The sequence below is a fragment of the Micropterus salmoides genome, unplaced genomic scaffold, assembly GCF_014851395.1.
Source record: "Micropterus salmoides isolate LMB-PRFRI ecotype aquatic unplaced genomic scaffold, ASM1485139v1 Ms_hic_scaffold_23, whole genome shotgun sequence".
Taxonomy (NCBI): domain Eukaryota; kingdom Metazoa; phylum Chordata; class Actinopteri; order Centrarchiformes; family Centrarchidae; genus Micropterus; species Micropterus salmoides.
The window spans coordinates 93,363-106,150 of NW_024041484.1; the positions used below are offsets into that span (position 1 = coordinate 93,363).

General features: G+C 39.5%; 1 protein-coding gene across 1 annotated transcript in view; it reads left to right on the forward strand.

Annotated features, from left to right (window-relative positions):
- Positions 1-12,788, forward strand: part of LOC119918010 (pleckstrin homology domain-containing family A member 5-like) — a 106,442-nt gene that overhangs the window by 78,685 nt on the left and 14,969 nt on the right. The window lies entirely within an intron of this gene.

Sequence of the window (12,788 nt, forward strand, 5' to 3'; positions counted from 1 at the left end):
GTATAAAACATTTCTTCTTATATTCTGATTTGAGTTGTGGACAACTATGACCACATGAATTAAAAAAATTAAACATTTCACTGCCCAAGTCAGCTATAACACAAGTCTTGTTCATTAGACTACATGCTGTACAGTATTTGTGGACAGATTTTGTCCCAGGATTTATTATGCATTTCTTCTTCTTCGTTGCATGATTTAGAATAATAAGGTGAGAAATGGGTCTGTTCTGAGTTCATCCTGCACTGCAGCAGCTAATAAAGTCCATTTAATCCCAAAAAAACTTTTCTTTTAGGCAGGCTGGAGCAGAAAACAACTCACCTTTCTCAAGTTGTACAGTAATGTCACATGTGTATGAAGGTGGATCAAACAAGCTAATCTTAAATGTCAAAGTAGAGAGGAGCCTAGTAGGCCTATTTATTTTCATTCATTACACAATATGAATAAGCTATGCAGACAGTTGTAAAGAAAGAACATCTTTTTCTTCTGTTCTCTACTTGTTATAGTTACACAGTATTAGGGGTGTGGGCTGTATTAAAAGTATCCACTGTTCTCCCATGCTCTAACACACAGTAACGATGAAATGTGTGCTGTTCTCACATTCTTCCTCTGTATGTACACATAAACAACAAGGCAGGGAAATATAAAAGGAATTTATTTTATTGTTTGGGTACATTATTGTTCAGTGTACATGTCACATCTGAAACAAACTTTACGTGCTTGATAACTCTCCCACCCCAAAGACATCTACACGCCAATACCGATTTATATTCATAGCGGCAAGTGCTATGTAGCTCCACATAGGGGACACAGGAAGTGACATATAACACCTTCATGCAGCGTCGGAACCGCGTAGCAAATTCACAGCCGCACCGGCAGAGCTCCAGAATGTGCAACTCGGCCGGCTCACACCCGGACGCGTTACAAGTGCGAGGGCCCGCCCAACGCTGCTTGCAGCTTTAATTGAATTTACTTTTTTATTTTTGTTTTATTAAAATTATTAATTCGTTTAACTTATCTTTTGATTAAATAACAACCAACAAGTTTCCTCATTTGAGACCTTATCTCGTTTATGAACTTTCACTATTTCATTGGCCAACAGAGTCTGTAAAAATATTTTAAACGAATAACTGACCAGTAACCGACAGGACATCAGGCCTTTGAGCATTAGACCAGATCCAGTCACACCGACTAAAACCACAGTTTGCCTGAAGACTGTTTCCAGCTGATGCCAGCCAGAAGGCGAGGGACCACGGAGCAAATCAGCTCCGGCCTGGCTGCCTTCCCATGTGTCTAGCCTCTTGAGAATACCACCAAATAAATATTTTTATTTTGATCACAGGAACGTGTGTGTATGTTGTTTATAATCCAGGTCAATGCATGGAGGATTCTCTGCTCAGATTTGAGATTGAGATATGAATGTTCAACTGATTATTAACTACTTGTGGTAACTATTAAACTATACCAAGGATTCCAAGCCCGTTGAGAGAGAGAGAGGGGAAATGTTGGCCAACACTCCGTTTCCTAATTGAAATCTCTGAAAGGTGCTCACCTAGACCAGTCATTGTTCGTGCTCACACACATAAAGATGTTAGTCACAGGCCAGCCAGTTGAGTAAATTCCCCAACAGCGCAACACACACACACACACACACACACACACACACACACACACGGGGTACAGATGCTACGCTGCATCTGTACTGGGTGTCTGAGTGGTATTAAGAGGGGCACTGCTGGGGTGATTTACATCATTGGATTAACTAAAACAGACATTCCCATTTGTTGATTTTAACCCTAAATTGCTTCTTGTGCTGTTTCATGACACACACACAGTGGCCACTTTATTAGGTACTCTTGTACAATCTAATATGTTCAATACCTCTGCTATAAATTCTACCTTTACAAAGTTCAGTGTTTGTTTTTTGTTGACATTGTAAGAAATGTGAATATGATGATATACTGAAGTCAGAGTTGGTTTTGTACTGGTGTTTTTCTTCTTATATAAATTATAAAATCATGCAGTCTGGTACAACACCATCACTATGACCTTATTCAGTTAATGCCTCTATGACGGTATCAACAAAAACTGAACCTTATATGCATCATAAAATAAGACTTTATGGCAGAAGAGTGTATCACATTAGACTGTACAGCAGTCTGGTGGTGTGACATCTCTTCCCAGAAGGCAGCAGGGTGAACAGGCTGTGGCTGGGTGGGTACTGTCCTTTAGTATCCTTAATACTAACAACTTCAAGTGCGTACCAGGAAAGATATAAAACTATGCAAAAGGGTAAGGCCATTATTGAGTTGTTTTTGAGAATTTTCTGTGATTTTCTCAACCAGTACATGATAATGTAATCCTTTTAGCCATTTAAACCTACCAGTCACCAAATGTGGAGGGATGAGGTTTACCCAAGAGCAGCAAATGTACATCTGTATTTAGTCAGAAGGACTTACCTAATACCAAATACATCATTAACATTATTTAAACATCAACATTAGGAAGGCAGCAGTTTTATTTGAATGACTTTTTTGATGTTAATACAAAACCAGCGGCTCTTAATTTGAGATTTGTTTAGTGAACGTCAACTCCCTGTAGTTAGTCCTTATAAACAAGAATAAATATAAATTAAAGCAGCAAGCAGCGTTGGGCGGGCCCTTGCACGTGTAGTACGTTGAGGTGTGAAGCGGCTGCGTTGCAGATTCTGCCAGTGTGGCTGTGAATTTACCGCGCACTTTGGACGCCGCACAAAGGTGTTAGTCATTACTTCCCGTGTCCCCTTTGTAGAGCTACATAACATTTGGCGCTACAACTATAACTGAATATTGCCATGTAGATGTGTTTCGGGGTGTGACAGTTATCAAGCACGTAAAGTTTGGTGCAGATGTGAGCATGTGCACTGAAGTTACAACAACTTCCTCTTTCATGGCGAATCATCGATTTTGGACGCCACGCCACGGGCACGCCGTTTCACAAAAACTCACCGTTTGTACAACTTTTAATCTTCAATGGCTTTAGAGTAGACAAGAATCAGACGTCGGTTGGACTAATTCTCTAGGAGGAGTTTGTTAAAGTACACAGACTGAACAACTTCCTGTTTCATGGCGAATCATCGATTTTTGACAGCACGCCACGGGCAAACTGGTCAACTGGTAATAACCGTTTGTACAACCTTTAATCGTCATTGGGTTTAGAGTGCGCAGTGAACATTTGAAGTCGATCAGACTAATTCCCTAGTGGGAGTATAAAGTATAAAGTGTGTGAATCCAAAATGGCTGACTTCCTTTTGGGTCCTGTTGGGTTGGCAGTGGCTCCAAGAGGGTTTTTTGTACGTCTGGACATGATACATGTACCACAGAAATTTCATATACGTAGGTGAAACTTAGTCCGGGGGCTGCTCTATAGGGGGCGCTAGTGATTTTGCCACGCCCATGCGTGAAACCTCGTCTGAATTATGTGTTAATTCAGGGTTAAGTTTGGTGAGTTTTCGAGTATGTTTAGGCCCCCAAAATTGAGGTTACTAAAAAACAGAAAAGAAAGACAGAATCCCTTTGGTTTCAATAGGGACCTCGCACGTTTCGTCCTCAGGACACACAGTGCAACATGACAGGAAAGTTACTGCTGGCATGTTGTTGTGATACTTAAACTGTCCATAGACTGTATATAAGAAGTGGATGTAGTCATTGTGACGTCACCTGTTGGTTTGTGGACTGCCATTTTGAAGCTTCAAGTTTGTCCGATAGGGTGCCACCATGTTGAATTTTTGCAACCAGAGCCCCCGGACGTGACCATATTTGGACGAGACGGTGGTTTTAACATTATTTCTAAGGTATCTGGAGTTCTTTTTGCAACCAGAAGAGTCGCCCCTGCTGGCCGTTCAATAGAATGCAGGTTTAAGGGACTTCTGCATTGGATTCACGTCTCAGACCAGAAGCTTCCCGCTTGGTACCATCTCAGCAAATGTCTGACACACTGTTTTTCCATTTAGCTCAGGGGCTGCTAGATGCACATTAAACAGCAAACCAACCCTGAAAGGGTTGCTTCACCCAAATTTCAAGGAAACATTTCTTTACTTACCTCTGTGGTTCCCAACCTGAGTGGTGGATACCCCTAGGGTTTGTTAGATATATCTGAGAAATCACAAGATGCTTAACAAGATAGGACAGAAGGAAAAAACGCACAGTGCTCTGCTACTCTACTGGTTGGACGATCTAATGCAAGCTGAGGTTGTGTCTATGGTACCAGCTGAGGTCTAAAGTCCTCAGACGCTTCTTCAGACACACCTTTCTAGCTGTGTCCTTTAAATGACACAGTCCCTGGAAAGGGGGAGAGTTTATTTATCTGTGTTACGTCCCAGCTCACTACGGGAAAGGGGACGTATGCATAAACCAGATGTACTTGGTTTGGTGGAAAAGTTATTTATTCACACGAGAGTTTACAAGGTTTAAACAACTAAAGTTGGGCAAGTGGGTGCTGCGAAAACATAAACACAAGATAACAAAAAGATCTCTCCGAAACAGGGATCAAAACCCAAAATGAAAATAAACCTCTATTGTGCTAAACAAAGGGAAATCCTAAACATGTAGAGTGGAGTATTTACTCTAAATCCTAGCCCAACTCTGCAGACATACAGTTAAACACAACTAACTCGTGTGTCTCTTAACAAAAATAAACACTTACTGACTCTCAGTAATGAAATAAACTGCTGCAACAGGGTTACAAAGTCTTTAGTTGAACAGCTAACACAAAGACTACTCTTAACAAAAATGACCACTAACTCTCAGTAATAGCAGCAGATCACAAGCACGCCACAGAAGTGAAGCTGCTGGAACGAGCACACAATACACATATGTCAGGTTCAATACACACAAACAGTGGTCGGCATAGAGGCAAAACAGTAAATGACAGATCCTTGTGCGGCAGTATAACGGCTTTTAAAGCAGCAGGCCCTAACCACAGCTCGCAAATTGGTGGACGGTCTTAGGGCTACTCCAATCAGGATGGATGTAGGCGGGAGCAGACGGGTCCTCCCCGACACCACCCAATCCTCAGCCGGGGATTGCACAGCCTGCTTAGCATACTGGGAACACACACGAACAGTAACGAAATACAATGGCGGCTAAAAGCGGCCATAACAATCGGTCTATCCAGGGTGCAGCTTATCTGGTGGAAAGTCTCCGTGTGATCTATTTTCATACAGACCAAGATGATCCCACTCATAAATGTATGCTTAGACCTGGGTTGGAATCTGATAGTGACAGGAACAGTGGTGAAAGCGTTTGATTGATTTGTTAGCTTCTATTACTGATAGCATCACTTTTATTTATGTATTTAATTATTTTTTTTTACAGTGTTATTAAAAAATCCCAGCTCTGTATTTATTTTCATATAGACACCTATCAATCATCACTCCATGGCTCCATCATGCACACACTCCTCTCTATCCTCTCAGGTTTAAATTTGCCCTTTTCATGTAAAACTCAGAGTGAACTGCCTATACAGTTGAGAAAAATTAGGTCATGCTGCTCTACAAATAGCACATGTCAGCACAGGGTTAAAACTGGAGGCTGCCACCCTGGTGATGAATGCTAGGCATGTCTCAAACACACAATTTCACACAGATAACAAGACTACAGTTCATCCCCTGTTTGGAGGTGTGTTTGCACAGTTCCTTGGTTAGCAGAGAAGGATGGAGCTTTTTAACTCTTGGGTACCTCTCTAAGCTCATGTGGCAAAGTTAGGCTGCAGAACTAAACCTAATTTTAAACCAGCAACAGGTTCCAACCATTTCTGACTACTAGTAGCCTGTCTTTACAGGATAATAGAAGTCAAAAAAAGACTACTATAGAGTTTGGAGTGATTTAGAAGTAAAGTTGGTGATAACACTGCAGGTTCTTTCCCCAGATGTAATAAATTATAATAATAATCTTTATTTATATAGCACATTTTTAACAGTTAGAAAGTGCTTTACGAAAAGTCCTGGCTGATACTTGAATAAGTGTGTTGCAGTAATCCAGCTGGAAGTAGATAAAATGTACAACTTTTTTTAAATAAGCAATTGATAAAAATGTCCTAATTTTAGAGATTATCCTGAGTTGAAAGAAACATGACATTTTTTGACTGGTCATCAAAACAGAGGTAAGCATCAAATACAACCCCAACATTATTAGCGGCCTGCCTAATATTATTTGATAGATTGCTAAGATTAGCACCAAAAGACCTGATGGAATTTGGGGGGCTGAACAGTGACCTCAGACTTGTCATCATAAAATTTTAGGAAGTACGTAACGTATAACTGTCATTGACATAAAAATGGTAATGCGTGTTGTGATTTTGAATAACTTGGCTAAGGGCAGCATGGATATGGAAAACAGAAAGGGAACAAGCGGGAACCTTGAGGGACACCACAATTTAACTGAGCTGACGAGGAGGTAGAATTACCCAAAGCTGAGCTTAAAAGCTGTCTGCCCTTGATTCCTAAGTCTCTAAGCAATGTAAGATTGTGTGTAATGATGGACTGTATCGAAGAGGGCACTTCAATCTAAAAGAACTAAAATCGAGCAGCCACATCTGTCTGCAGTCAGCAGTAGGTTGTTAAGAACCTAAAAAAGAGCTGTCTCTGTATTGTGGAGTGCTCTAAAACCAAAAAAGTTGGGACTCTCAGTAGGGAGCTGTAGTGGAACTAAAAACAACAGCTTGGTGGCCAGTTATAGGCATTTCCACCAAATTAGGACAGAGAAACGAAATGGGAGTACCAGGTCTAAGGTATGACCTTTAGAATGTGGGCCCCTTTACATGATTGAATAAAGTGAAAAATGACACATTTGGGAATGGGAAGGACAACATACATGAATATTAAAATCACCAATAATAAGCACCATGTCATATTTAGTTATAGCTCAGAAAAAAGATTTAGGGGGTTAAGATGCAGAGTAAGGGGGGAGGGCCCATTGTTAAGAAACTTAGCACTAAAATAAAACTAAAAGTAACACGATGGCACTTAAAGGTGTGCATGTTAACTTAACAGCAGCAACTGTAGCGAACGTTTGCCAACCCACAACTTAGCTAACGTTAGTTACATTACTTGCTGTGTTGTTGTTTGCTCGATATCATGGCTTTTGTCATGGTCTTGGATTTCTTCAGAATCGCTTACTCCACCTTTAAGCTTTAACTTATGAAAAACTTCTAGACCACCCCCTCAGTCATCACTGGGCGTAGTTCGCATAGTTGTGTTTGTTAGCTTAGCCATCAATTTGAGCCAGTTCACATGCTCACATGCCACACCTTCTTTTTCTCACGCTCACAAGTAAGTTAAGAGACAACACCCTCAAAGTTGTCCCGCTATATTCAATTAATGGACGATCATTTTTGTGCCAAGTTCATAGGAAGTTGGAAGCTCATGCATTAATGTAGTTGAACTATTTTGTATCATTAATCAGCTGATTATTTTCTCTATTAATCGATTGTAATAAATTCTGAAATAGTGAGAAATGTTGGCAGTTCCCTAAGTGACACTTTCACAATGCTTGTTTTGTCAGTCCACACCTTAAACTGATTAAATATACATTAAAATTATCAAGTAAAAGCAGCAAATCTTCACGTTTGTGAAGCTGGATCCATGAAATGTTTTTACATGAAAAATACCATACCAAAACAGTTGCCAATTGAATTTCTGTCAATTAGCCTACCTGACATAGTTCTATATACTATAGAATAATACTTGTATAAACTGTTAAGTAAATAAATTTATACCAAACTAGTAACTGAAGCTGTCAGATAAAGTACAATATTTCCCTTTGAGATGTGGTGGAGTAGAAGTAGAAAGTGGCATGAAAAGAATATACTTCAGTACAACTATCTTGTGTACTTACTGTATGGGGGCAGGCAGTAGAGCGTGTTGCCCGTTTATTTGGAAGGTCGGTGGTTCAACAATGTCAAAGTGTCCTTGGGCAAGATACTGAACCCCGAATGGCCCCTGGTGGCTGTTCCACCAGTGTATGAATGTCTGTGAATGTTAGTTTCTGTTTGAGCACTTAGGCTCAGTGAATGAATGTGTGTGAATGGTGAATGCAGATGTAGTGTAAAAGCGCTTTGAGTGGTCGAAAAAAGACTAGAAAGGCGCTATTCAAATACGGAGCATTTACATTTACTTAAGTACAGTACTACTTTGTTACTGTCCACCACTGGGCTTAGCTCTGGCTACCTGAAACTAAGGAAAGGACTATAAATGTTTTTCTGTATTTTGGCTCTGGATGGAAAGCTTTCATCCATGATGGTGAAAATGGCTGGCCTTGTGCCACAGTGCTTCAAGTGTGAGCCCCCTACTCCTGTCATCAAGGCATTAAAATGTGCAACAAACAATTACAACACAAAACACTATTCATAAGATGAAATGTGTAGCTTACTCACACACACAACTACATGCATAATGCAAGTTCTGACATCCTACTATAGGCCTATGTGTACAGCACGGCTGTTCAGTGGGCTCGTTTGGGGCCAAATTTCTTTTTAGTTTTGATACATTTGTATTTTTGAAATATAAGTGTGTGTATATATATGTATATATATATATATATATATATATATATATATATATATATATATAAAATTGTCTTTTATCAGATCTACCTATTATACTTTTTATTTGTTTGGGTCAGTTAATTACTTAGGTAAAATCTAACTGCTGAGTGGCTCCTCCTCTAACACGCGTTATTTCACTCCAAACTTTTGATAAAACTTGAGAGCCCTGTAACATAGTAACATGCTAAATTTAACATTCCCCAGTTGTGGTGACCTGTCCCTGGAAATGTCCCTGTTTTTAACTGTGTGTTAATAATAGACTGTTAACAGACCAGAAATCACCAGAAGGTCTGGACAGCAGGGCAAAAAAGTGATTGCCATCCGCGGGAGCGTACGCAGCATGTTAAAGCTATATCTGTTTTCAAACAGAACTTGCACAAAAAAAATGAAGAACAATAATGTGTGCCAATTCTGTACTACAAACTAAGTGTTGATCATACTGTATGTACTACACACTACTTACATAGTTTTTTGTCTTAGTTTTCCAAGCTCTTTTGGAGATCTTTTGCCATTATCATCAACTAAATTACATTAAAGGATTTTTATTATGTATAGTTTTACTAGAATTTTTGAGGATACATCATTTCGTCATTTTAAAATTGGAATACAGCAAAACACTTTGGAAACACTTTTTTTCTTTGTTGCAGAAAAGAATATATTTAAAAACTGCTGTTGCACACTTACTTGTACTGCTATATTCTTGCAACCCATATAAGATATAATATTGTAATACTCACTATTACTTTTTGATTATATGCACATAACATGTTGGGTGAACTGCTCTTAAAACACCATAGACAAGAAAGAGTAGCACACTATGTGCAGAAGATATTCTCTTCATCTAGTGCCTAGTTGACTTGTAAAGTGGATGGACAGAATTTTAAGCTCAGTCATTGAATGTTTCTTACTAAAATCCATCCTGGGGAGTCATAGTGGTTATCGTAGCGTCTCATGTTTTTATGTCCACAACCTTTTTAAATTTTTATCAAAGAACCTGATATTTTCTAACAAAGTTGTTCATATCTTATACTGAAGACATCAACCAGGAGACCTTCATGTCCATCCATCCAACTGTGAGTTATGTAAAACTACTAAAACTATCTGTGTATTTTTTTATTGCTTAAACTAAAAACACATAATATTAGACAAACTTACAGCAATAGGATTATAGTTAATCTTATGATCAAAAAGTGGGGAACTGTGGTAGAATTTACTAAATGTAAATGGAAAATAATGTAATTATCTGTAGTATAACTTGAAAAGGGTTCTATGTAACCTATAACCTTGTTACAAAGCACTGTGTGGACTGTGTTGTAACAAAAATTAGAACACACTAAAGTGTTTGGAGACAGCAGTATAGAAGTGCTTTTAACGTGAATATGTTCACGTTCAAGGTCAAGGTTACCTATACGCAGGCTAGGACCTCCACACCCCCCTGACCTGTGGCTTGTCCTGCTCTCAGTATATGCACTTGTCTTTCTTTTGGTCTGTCAGTTAATGTCCTGAATAGTGCAGAATTCCTTTAGCACAGTGTATTTTCCAGACAAAGTCAGATTTATTTCACTGTCAATATGCAATGAAATTCATAAACTTATATCCCTTCATAAATTGGGTGCAGTCCTCCATGAGTAAGAAGTGAAGTGTGCTCACATTATATCTGAGGCAGGCTGCAGTGCAGTGAGGATAGGAGTGTTGGAGGCTGCTAAACTGAACTGTGGTAGGCCAGGCCAGGCTTTGATGTGTAATGTTGAATTTCCACACATTTAGGCTGTACTGTATCCATGACCACACATGTTAAGCCAACAACTTTACAGTGATGACATAGCTTGGTTGAGAGTGGAGACCATCACAGTTTGGTTATGCTCCAAAGAAAGACCATAATGTTGCAGGTCAGCATTGTTACGGCCTGCTGTGAGGTTGATGTGGAAATGCATAATATGATTATGGTTCAGCTACATATTATACTGAGCCAACCTAAGCCGCGTTTCCACCAGAGGAACTATACCCCGGAACTAGGAACCTTTGGAGGAACTCACTGCATTTCCACCGCAGGGACCAGGGTCCCTGCCTGGGGGGGTAGTACTTCACGAATGTATTTTGGGGGGTGGGGCTTACCTTGCAGTGAATTTCTGAATGGGCGAGTAGAGACTACTGGCTTTAAATTGAGCATGTCAGCTATTTTTCTACAACTGCTCCTCTTTTTCACTGTAATACAATAACAACAAATCACAATCAACAGTCAGATAGCACACAAGTCTCACAAGTAAAAAGACAATACTTTGTCAATACACCTGTGTATAGGGTAAACATGTGGAAAGGTTCATTAAGCTGCTCTGTCCTTAGCCTCTCATCCTGTATGTTGTATTATGTAAGCACAGCTAACGTTAGCTTGGCATTAGCCAAATGTTACAAACAAGCTACATAGAAAGCTGTCTGTCAGCTGCTGGCTGAAACAAACCTGACGCTCCTCCTTCTACCAGGTAACGTTACTGGCAGGCAGTGAATATATAATAGAGATATAGAAGTTTCTGCTGCAAAGCAGACTGCAGAGCAGCTTTTTCCCCCCAAGCCATCAATCAGACTCTAATTCATCCTCAGCACTGCTCTAGTGATTATAGTTTATTATTTAGAAGGGAGTTACAAAACTCAATTTCACTCTATAACTTGTTGTATTGTGACAATAAAATCTACCTACTTACCTATAAAGCAGAGAGGAGGAGGAGGAGGAAGGACTGATACTGAGTTTTATTTCTTTCTGAACCTCACTCAGTATTCTGATATTGAGATATTTTATATTATATTGAGTTTAATTGCCGTTGTAAACATTAATATTGCTGCTGTAGAAACAACAGTTGTATTTAAAATATTAAATTCTAATTCTATAATTAATTTCCAAACAATCTGGCAGCTAATAAGCACACTTCAGTATTTGTTTATTTATTGCAAGTGATATGTCATCTCAATAACTAACAATGTTATCTCACATTGAATATTTTCCTCAAACTGTGCAGGCCTACCTCATGCCCGTTGGGTCTGGTCTTACCAAATAACCTTCACCAAATAATAGTAAAGTATCGATAGTGGCATCGATAAAGACTCGGATCGTTAAGCAGTCTTATTAATGGCGGAAATCACGGGAGGGTCATGTCCCCCCTTCTCTGAGGGGTGTCCCCCTCTTAAAAACCATCAAACAATATATTGACATATACTTAAAATAATTGTGTAAATAGTAAAACAATACAAACGCAAACAGGGCCATTAAAGTGCGTTCAGAAAAATGTTGAGTCACCCCTCTCTTGCCTCACCGTGGTTTGGTCCACTGCCTGCTTTCCCTCTCACAGTGGTGGCAGAAAAACAATTCAAATCCGTCAGTAGTTGTGGTCCAGCTCCAGTAATGTTAAGCAGGCTGGCAGGGCTGTTTTATGCACTTTAAACATTGGATGAACTGATTCTTTTGTCTTTAATACAGATGATGCTGAGTCATTAATAAATTAATCATAACAAAAAGTTTGATAACCAATTATCTTTCTTTGAGCCCACTCTGTTATTATAAAATTACCCAGCCTATTTGGTAGCTTGTTTAACAGATTGTTGGACTGTAACTCATCTTTTACAGCTGGAGATGCGCAGATTGATCAGCTGGGGACTGAAATAGGCCTCTTTTTTTTCTTTTTCCCTTACTCTGCTCTGACCGGTGACCGGGGCCGAGCACTGTCAAATATCCAATTTAGTGCCGGTCACATTGAACGTTACAAACATGCTGCGCTGCGCCGTGTTTCACATGTGTGCACAGACAGTACCTCATGTATATATGTGTGTGTGTGTGTGTGTGTGTATATGTGTATATATATATATATATATATATATAGTGGTGTATAACATATGTGCATTTGACGCATAACAGTTTAACATAGCACTGTAGCAGCTGGATAGAGGATTAGTGACCTTTTAAGGGGAGAGCAGAGGTTAGTGGTTAGGTGGAGACTCAGACCCTTATATGGTGTCTAACAGATGCCTAAACGTCCTATATAAGCTATGTTTGATGTACAGAGAGACAGAGTGGCCATCGGGCTGGGTCACTCTCCAAGCTGCTGCAGAGCTTGTAATTGATGCTGAACTCCTTGATGTAATAAACTTTTATGATCAAGAACAGTGTCAAGCGGGTTTCTTCTCAACACATCATCGTAGCATTATCGTTCGGACACCAC